General features: G+C 43.7%; 1 protein-coding gene across 2 annotated transcripts in view; it reads right to left on the reverse strand.

Annotated features, from left to right (window-relative positions):
- LOC114103581 (synphilin-1) overlaps positions 1-9,112 on the reverse strand; it is a 148,114-nt gene extending 139,002 nt beyond the window's left edge. For both annotated transcript variants that reach the window (XM_027949318.2, XM_027949317.2), the window contains exon 1: positions 8,760-9,112. The gene's annotated coding sequence lies outside the window, so the exon portion shown is untranslated. The remainder of the gene's footprint in view (positions 1-8,759) is intronic.
- Between the last annotated feature and the right edge of the window lie 372 nt (positions 9,113-9,484).

Genomic DNA, 9,484 nt, shown 5'->3' on the forward strand with positions numbered 1-9,484 from the left:
AAGTTCCACAAGCTCAGGATTCACTTCTGTCTGCTCACAGTTGTGACCGTAGGTTGGAGTAGGACAGGCTCCAGTGAATATCCCTGGAAGGGATCACATGGGGAATTTACAGTCATTTTTTGATGCTGAGTATCAACTCAGTTAAAATTTTCAGGTGTGAAAACTATAACCAGCAATGTAGTAGGAACGTACCTAGAGACGAGCAAGCCAGAAGTGCTGTCTTTAATGATGTCACCTGCTCTGTGTGTGAGACAGTTGTGGCAGGTGAAGGAGCAGAGTGAGCTACAACTTTCCTAGCCTTCTGGTGCTGGCTGTGCCTGCACTGGAGACATATCGGGGGCTCTGGCTGCAGAAGCAGCCACTTAACCAAGACATTGAAGTCTGAGAGAGGTCAGGACTAACAGAGGGTTCAAATTTCCCTGTTTCAGGTCGGATGCCTCATGTGGTAGGATAAATGAACATGGCAGCAGCATGAAATAACAGGGATACAGAACTGGGTTCTGCATTCAATTCCATTTCACCATTTGACAGTCCGGAGACAAGTTTCTTCTTATAACCTCATCCTCCATAACTTAGAACTAGGTTCATGGTGCATGTCTTAGAGGGTTGGTTATCTATGATATTTTCAAAAAAGCCTGTAAAATGTTAAATGATAAATGGTCAAGTGTAATACACAGTAAACACTCAACAATGGCTGTTTTCTTTCTTCTGTTTTAAACAGGGTTTTAGGGTACTATGGAGTACCAGGAGTCCATAGTATCCATGAAATACCAAGAAATCCAAAGATGGTATTTAATAGATCCTTGAAATCCCAGAAATTAAATAAAAAGGGCTGTGCATGTATGTGTTTGCATATCTTTTTCTCTAAGGAAATGATCCATAGCTTCATCCGAACCTCAGGCTGGAGACAGGTTAAGAACCATTGAGTTTCTGTGCCTTCCAAACTGTTTGGTTCCCTTTATGGAATGAGTCTGAATGACTCTCAAAGCCAAGCTTTTTCTGTGCCTGCTCAAGAGGCCTGCATTTCATACACAGCAGTACGACCGCCCTAGGAGGCTTTTATTATCTGGAAGCAGCAGGGTCACAAGAATATGACTGGAATCGCTAAGGTAGAAATTCTTAATTTCAGCTATAGTACTAAAGTCCTTGCCTCTTTACAACTTTTCCTTTGTCTTTTTGCCATAATTGATGCCCAACAGAGGCCACTAGAGTGTTTTAAGGGGTAGTCACTTCATCTTAGAAGATCAACAACAATGAAAATCATCTCAAGTGATCCAGGAGGGCCCAGTTAACACTTTATTCTCCTCCTCAGCAACCCAGATGAGTGTCTGGCAGCTGGACAGTCTCCAGGGAAAGGGAGTTTAGGGTCCATCAAGCCACCTCAACTCTCTAAATCCCAGTTTCCTCTTACATGAACAAAGGATAATAGATAACAACACCTCCTTCCCTAGGGCTGCTGTGAGGATTAAATAAAAAAGTAATTTTAAGGCATCCGGGGAGCACACAACACAGAGTATCTCATAAATATTAACTATTAAATCTCCTCTTTGATGTTAGGAAGGAAAATGACTCCTCATCTGGTCTCTAAAACAGCTTTGAACCTACAGATTCACTTTGGGCTGATGCTATTTTTCAGCCTCTTTCTTAAGGTAGTTGTTAATGATAGAGTAAAACACAATTATAAGAACACTTGGAAAAACTTAAAAAAAAACAAAACTCTCTGATCAGCAACTTCAAAGAGATCCTGCCCTTCATGTCCAATGTTCTAAGAGGAAAACTTGAGAATAAAGTTAAAGGAAATGGAATAACTCTAAACAGAAACTCGCTTAGAAAACCTAGAAATTAATGATTCAGCCCAGATTTTTTCATTCATTTGTTTTAAACATTACTGAGCATATATGGTGTGAGAAGCACTATATTAGGTCAGGGGATATGCAAAGACCAGAAAGTACAGTCATATTTCTTATTTTTATTTTATTTATTTATTTTTTGAGAGAGAGAGAAAATTTTTAATATCTATTTTTTAGTTTTCGGCGGACTCAACATCTTTGTATGTGGTGCTGAGGATCGAAACCGGGCCGCACGCATGCCAGGCTAGCGCGCTACCACTTGAGTCACATCCCCAGCCCAGTCCTATTTTTGACATTTGTGTAGAGGAAGATGGGTGCTCAGCAAAGGCGGGGGTTGAGTTGGGAAGGATTACTAGATGATTAATGGGTCAAGAAAAGAGAAACAATTCCCACTGAGACAATAGCACAAGAAAAAGCATGAGGACGAAGCAGAATATAGCCACTGGATGCTTTAAAAGTTAAGCAGGTCAGTCAGCATGGCCAGAATATGGGCAGCTAGAAGAAAACTCTGCTGAACATACCCCTCTCCTGCATCATGGAAGGCAGAGCCTGCATTATGGAAAACCTTGACATTACAGTCTGCAGCTTGGACTTTTCCCCAGGAAGATGATAAGGTTTTGAATGGTTCTTAGCAGGGAGTTTCAGGATTCGGTTTCATTTATCTGTTCTTTAAAAAGAGCACTCCAGCAGGTGAGACTGGAAGAGCATTCTCAAAGATGTCCCAAGAATAGTGAAATGGAAGGTCTGGAGTAGGGGGAGGAGGAGTGGGAGATGAGATCAAGAGCAGTCCCAGGCTTCTGGCCTGGGGATACAGATGGGAAAGGCAGTATCTGCTGTTTCTGCTCACACTGCACTCACTCCTTTTCAAAATTTTCTTTTAGAAAACATCCTTGCCAAGTGTGGGTGGCTCATGCTTGTAATCTCAGCAACTCAGCAGGCTCAGACAGGAGGATGGCAAGTTCAAGGCCAGCCTCACCAACTTTGTGAGGCACTATGCAACTTAGTGAGAAAATTAAAAAAAAAAAAAAAACAAGGGCTGGGTATGTGGCTCAGTGGTAGCATACTTGTGTGGTATGTGAGAGGCCATGAATTTGGTTCCCAAAGAGCCAGATGGGGAGGAAAGAACAATTACAAAATTCTTTCCCACTCTCAGGTCCCAGGACTTAGGAGGGTTCTGCTGACCACTCTCCCATTCACCTACTCTATCCTCAAATTGCTACTCTGATGCATACCTCCAACCCCTTCTGGAAGCACTGGACACATGAAGAAACCAGAGCCAAGTGGCATGGTCTAAATTTTGGTCATAAGAACAAGATCACGTCTGTGAATGTGATCAAAGTGGTCTAATCAGAGTTAATCCTTAATTTTTCTCTCTTCTTATAGGAGTTAAGACTAAAGTTGCTGATGACCAGTTTTCCACGAGGAAGAAGAAAGGAAATCAGAATTGGCTCATTCCTGAACTTTTCCTTTACATAAACCAGACTTTGCCCTTCCTACTTAAGTAAACTGGGTTTCTATCACAACCAAGAGTCCTAATACAAAAAAAGAAATATAAGTTTATTTTTATGACTGGCAGATTAAAAAAATCTACATTACTATGACAAGAGTGCCTTAAAACATTTAAATCTACAAAAGGCACTTAGGGATTTTATAGCAAACTCTACCCTGAATAATGAAAAGCCAGACCAGACTGTTTTAGAAAATGTTACTGCACCAGATAATGGCACATTCACTCATTCAATTAACATTTATTGAGTATCTTCAGGGTTCTTAGGCTTGTGCAATAAAAACTATAAAAGTGTATGCTTGGATTTTAGCTGGTCCATCCAAGGGCCTTCTATAAAGAGCAGCTGTGTATGCTGTTCAGACTAATTGTGTGAAGTCACAGAGGCCAGGTGTTTCTGTCTGGCCCAACAGCTGCACTTGGTGGTAAGGACACCACCTGAATTTCAGTCTGGCTGTCTATAAAATGAGGCTGATGAAGCAGCAACTCAAATGAGCTCTTAGGTGAAAGATAGAACAGAAAATGTTTAGAATTCCTCTCCTCACTAATAAAATGTCCCCTAATGTTTATGGAGGAGCCTGGATAAGGCATCACGCCAGGCCATCTTTTTTTTTTTTTCTTTGCTTTCCATGAGAAAATACCACTATTTGCATGGGCTTAACTGTTAACAATGCACCTACATCTCAACATATGTATGCCTAGGTGGTTGCCTCCTGCCCTGTTTGCTTTCTTGTGACTAAGTCCACATAAATCTCAAGTGTCCATCTTCAGTGAGCTTTTCTTGATTTTGCCACAATGTGTCCATCCCTACTTCTGATAGCACCACCTCAGTGTGTGCCATCTTGGTGGCACTAACTCCCCATTGTTTGACACCTTGGTAGGGCCATCAGTTCATGCATCTAACTCAAGAGTTTGCATGCCCCTCAAACTAGGCCAAAGGTATGTTCCTGACTAGTCTGCTGAATCCAAGCAGACTTCCGGATGTGCCTCTGGAGAAAGGACATCAGTTCTTCTTCCTAGATGGCCAGAGCAGTTGTTTCCATTCCGAGAGTGGTTCTTCTGACTTCCCTTTGACATCTTAGGGTATCCTCAATGTCACATTTTATTTTTTCTTGCTTTACAACTAAAAATACTTACCTATACACAATAGTCTATGGCAATTTAAACACAAAACAATAGCTAACATTCATAGCATACTCTGCAGCTTAGAATATACTTTCACCTTCAATTTATCTCTTTTAATCAACCTTTCTGGAACTGAATTTTCTCCTCCCCCCAAATAAATCACTTATTGATTTCTCTATTTCTCAGAACAGCACAATCATTCTTTCAGTCACTTAAGCTTTTTAAAATCTCAGAATGATTTTGACTTTATGCTTTTACTAACCCCTATAATCAGTCACCTAATTCTAAATATGGGATCTCCCAGATCAACCCCTTGCTTTTCATTTTCTCTGCGTCCACCTTTATCAGAGCCTTCCCTTCAACCCAGCCTTGCTCTGTGAGAGTGCCACCAGCTTATTGTCTGCAATGCCACTGTCAGAAGGATATGGCTAAGATTTTATTTTCATTGTGTCACTCATCTTCTTCCTGTGGTTTAAAGAACAAACATTATAGGACAATGGTTTACAAGGCAATTCCTTAACCTAAATTCTGGGTTTGCCATAAGCAAGCTCTTCCTCTTCTCTAGCTTACATTCCACTATTCCTCAGCAGAATACCTTTGCTAGAAATAAGTTTACTCAAAGGTGTCTACCCACCATCCTCCAGAAAAAGAAAAAGGTTGTAATTTTTTGCAGGTCCTTCTCATTTTAAGTGGAGTTCTTTCTACACTCGTTGAATCTGGGCTTATCTTATGATTTGATATAATTAATGGGAGAATAGCTAATGGGATACAAGCATAAGATTAAAAGTCACCTTTACCCTGGGAGTTGTTCTTTTTCTGTTCTTAGAACACTGGTTGCTATGTAAAAAATGCCCAGGCTAGCTGGCTGAAGAATGAAAGGTGCATGTGCCAGTCACCTGTGCACCTGATGGTGTGACAACTTTCAGACAAATCAGTGAGGCCATCCCAAGATTATTCGCTTGCTAACTGATGATGCTTGAAGGAACCCAGCCAGGATTAGCAGAAGCAGAAGCACCTGGCTGAAGTCAGATCAAACTGTTGACCAGAGGAATATGAGCTATATAGTTGTTTTAAGCAACTAAATTTGGGGGTTATTTTATAACTCATTTTTATGATTTGGGTACAAGGTGCCTCCCAAAAGCTCCTGTTAATATAAGAATATTCCGAGATAAAAATGATTATGAGAGCTATAACCTAAATCAGTACATCCTAGTTTGAATGGACTGACCATATGAGTGGTAACTATAGGCAGGTGAGGTGGGGTAAGGTTGGAGGTGGTGGGTTCTTGGGAGCATGCTCTGGAAGGGTTCTTTTTTCCTGTGGCTCCATCCCCTTCCCTTCTTTCTCTCTTTCTGCTTCCTGGCCCTGCCATGAACTGAGCACGGCCCTTCGCTTCATCTTGGGTCTAGAGCAAAGGAGTCAACTGTCTATAGACTGAGACCTCTGAAACTGTGAGCCCCAAATAAACGTCCCCTCCTCTAAATTGTTCTTGTTGGGAATTTTGGTCACAGTGATAAAAAGCTAACCAAAAACATTGATCAATCGATAACTGATATGGTCACTTCATCCTCCAAATTCCATCTCAATTACTATTTAGTATCTTGGGCATTCAATTAAAAAATGTCTTCTTTAATGTTTTGTTTCATTATTTAATTTTGATGTGTCCTATTTCCACCTATTAAGTTCCTTGTAAAAAGATTTTTTCTTTATGTTTCTATATTCCACATATGTGTGAAGTGAATAACAATAACTCCTTAGGAGTCTCTTAGTACTTTTTAGGGACCAGCAATCAATCACATCAATTAACAATCAGCATTTCAACATATTTCAATCATTAATTTTGAATGCTAAAAAGGAGTTGACAAGATGCAACCCACAAAATATAAAATCTATTTATCTAATTTCAAAATAACACATAATATATATTTATGGATTTGTGAATTTGTTTTCAGTAAATTTTGTACTGCAAGTGAACCTACATACCAATCAAAGGGACAAAAGGAAACAAATGTGTAAGGATGAGTGTTTCACAGGAGCGACTACTTGATTTTCACCAGGGTATTACTTTTTCCCAAGACACATATTTCTCCTACGTGGCTTACGACGGTAACCTGAAAAAATGCCAAAAACTAAGCTTTTATTCTAAGTGAGTCACTGATTCTCTTGTTGCTCTTCAATTAGATTTTGCATTTAAAAGAGAAATTCCCCTGTGTTTCTTATAATGATGCACCTGCTCCTTGGGAGATTTCCTCTTTTGACAAGAAATGCCTTAAATCTGGCAAGAAAAATGGCTCCGGGCTTTCTCTGATAATATCAAAGAACATTTGTTTGTATTAGATGTTTGTGTGGGTTTCCCTCCTCTTAAAAGCAATAAAGTACTGCTACGATTCTTTCCAAAACAACAGCACACTAAAAGTTTCTTGGCCTCTATTCTGTGTTTCCACTGTACACCTGCACCGGAACGAATGCCTGGAATTAGCAAAGCTGTGACATGGCAGAGAAATTCACTTGCTTTAGTCACTTCCTTTCAGACATCAACAAATGGTGAATGTCAAATTCATGAATACAGCATCATTTCCACTCTACTGTCTTAAAAACTTTCTTCATGGAATGCTTGCTATAGAGTCAAGGGTGACATTCAATGTTACATCCCTTCTTTCTAAATTTCCTTTATCATTATCTGAGATATTCAAAGATCTGTAAGAGAAGGCTGGTCATATTCTTTCTGATTCAAGGTTTGAAAATTCAGCATTTGATTATAGGTAACCCTCTACTAATACACCCTTCCAAAGACTTTTGTGACCAATACCAAAATGTCACATCCTTTTCTAATGGTTTTAACTGCATTTTAAAGGTGTTTCCCTTCACCCTACCATGTTGAATATAATTTGAGTTGCTTTAGAAACAGCCAATAAGCATTCTCTCCCAGGTGAGTACACATTAGCATATTGGTTTCCAACACCTTGTTCTCTTCGCTTTTTAAAATTTCAATATGTACAAATGAAATACAGACTACAACCTATTCCCAAGGGAGATGTCCGTTCCATAATACAAAAAATAGGTTTTCGCCTTCCTGCAGATTCAGCAACGAAAGGGGTGCTTGAAAATTACGTGTTTAGAGTGACACCTTGGAGAACTGACATACTCTGCACACATGTAATCCTCATAAACCTCCCAAGACAGCCCTTGCAAACTGCACCCTGGCTGGGCTCCATGGCACGTGGTGTGTGGCTAGATTGTCCAGCAGGGGTTCTCCCTTTTTCCAGGCTATTTGATGGGCACTTGTCAGTAACAACCAAAAGAAGTGGAGTCCAGCCTCCAACAAGTGAAAAGGGGTATAGACAGCAATGCTTCATTAATTAACTTTCCCAAGGAAAGCAATGTTCCCACAGGAAAAAACAACACGTTTCCACCCTCCTAGCGGTCCATTGAAAATGAGCAACAATGCTGTTGCCTTTTTGTTTCCTAAAGACTTTCTTTGCTGCAAGCAGTAGCGTGTTCCTCAAAGAATGCTAGTATTTCCTGTGGAAACTGTATGGCTGCCAGAAATGGCTCATAATTTTTCCTCTTTTCTTTCCGTAAAAAATGAAACAAACAAAACGTGGCACTTGACAATAGCCAAAATTGAGTTTCACCTCACTTACCACCTGCAGATGAAAGTCATCACCACAGAGAAGGCCAAGGGAGAAACATTCCCGCTTAAATGGACTTCCAGCGCAGGACAGCGCTGGAAGGCGGTCCGGTCCGAGCCCGGGCTGGACGGGGCAGCCAGGAAGCCTGGTGCTGATGGGAGAGGGGCTCCCCCTGGGCGGCGGCAACACCAGGTGTCCTCCTTCTTTACGTTTATTATTGTTGTTACTACCTTTGCTATTACTATTACTTCACCCTCTTCTTTTATCAGCTCTTGGGAGCCACTGCACTGCCCATCACTGCTTTTGATAAGATCAGAAGCGGCAGCAAGAATAATAACCACACGAAGAGGGCAGATAAAAAAGAACAATCCTTTGGAAACCGAGGCGGGAGCTATTTCCCCTTCCCCGGAGTAAAGCAACCGCTTGGCAGCCGCCGCCGCCGCCTCTGTTACTATAGAGACCTCCCCCCAAACCCTTTCTGCAGAGGCGCCTCAGCTGCCCCAAGCAGCCTCACAAAGGGGGCCCAGGGGGTAGAGGGAGAAGGGGCGACACCCGCCGGGGTCGCCCGGTGCAAAGTTGGAAAGGCATAGCCGCCGGTGCCGCCGCCCCTCGCCTCCCCGCGGGCGCCCGCTGAGGATCTGGACTCACCGGGTTGCCAAGCGCGCCAGCGACTCGGGACTGACAGACGGACAGATGGACGGCGGCGGCGGGAACAGGAACAGCCACAGTGAGAGCAGACGAGCGGCGGAGGCGCTGCCGCGGCTCCTCTACGTCACAATGCGGCCGGGCCTCTGGCGCCGCTCCCCGGGCCCCCCAACTGGCGCGCGCGGGCGGGGGTAGCCCCGGGGCGGCCGCGGCCGGGAGCCGGCGCCGAGGGATTCGGAGCGCGGCACGGGCGCACGGTCAGAGACCCGGGTGCGGCCACCACTGCTGAGGCTGTCGGAGTCGCCGCGCCCTCGGCTGCCGTGCGCACCCGCGCCCGCTCCCCAGGCCAGCTAGCCCTGCTCTGCCTGACTGACAGCGACCCTCCCCGCCCTCCCCGCGGCGCCCCCCGCCCGGCCCACGTCCCTCCCTCGCTGCTTCCTGACCGGGGATCCCCGGCCAGCCCGGCAGCTCCTGTGCACCGACCTGCTCCTTTCTTCTTTACCTTTGGCTCTTTTACCTCTACTGCCTTTGCTTTTCCCCAGCTGGGTTTCCCCTCTCCTTCCCGCCTACTTTTGGCCCCCGCTTCCCACTTTGCCCACCCCCACTTCGCGGCCTCTCCCCCTTGAAATGAAATCGCCCCTCACCGTGATCCATGCGTCAACCGCTGTCACCTCATTGGTCCCCAAACCATTCCTGGGTTCCAGCATAAACCGGGAGGGGGAGAACGG

The sequence above is a fragment of the Marmota flaviventris genome, assembly GCF_047511675.1.
Source record: "Marmota flaviventris isolate mMarFla1 chromosome 5 unlocalized genomic scaffold, mMarFla1.hap1 SUPER_5_unloc_3, whole genome shotgun sequence".
In the NCBI taxonomy this organism is placed as follows: domain Eukaryota; kingdom Metazoa; phylum Chordata; class Mammalia; order Rodentia; family Sciuridae; genus Marmota; species Marmota flaviventris.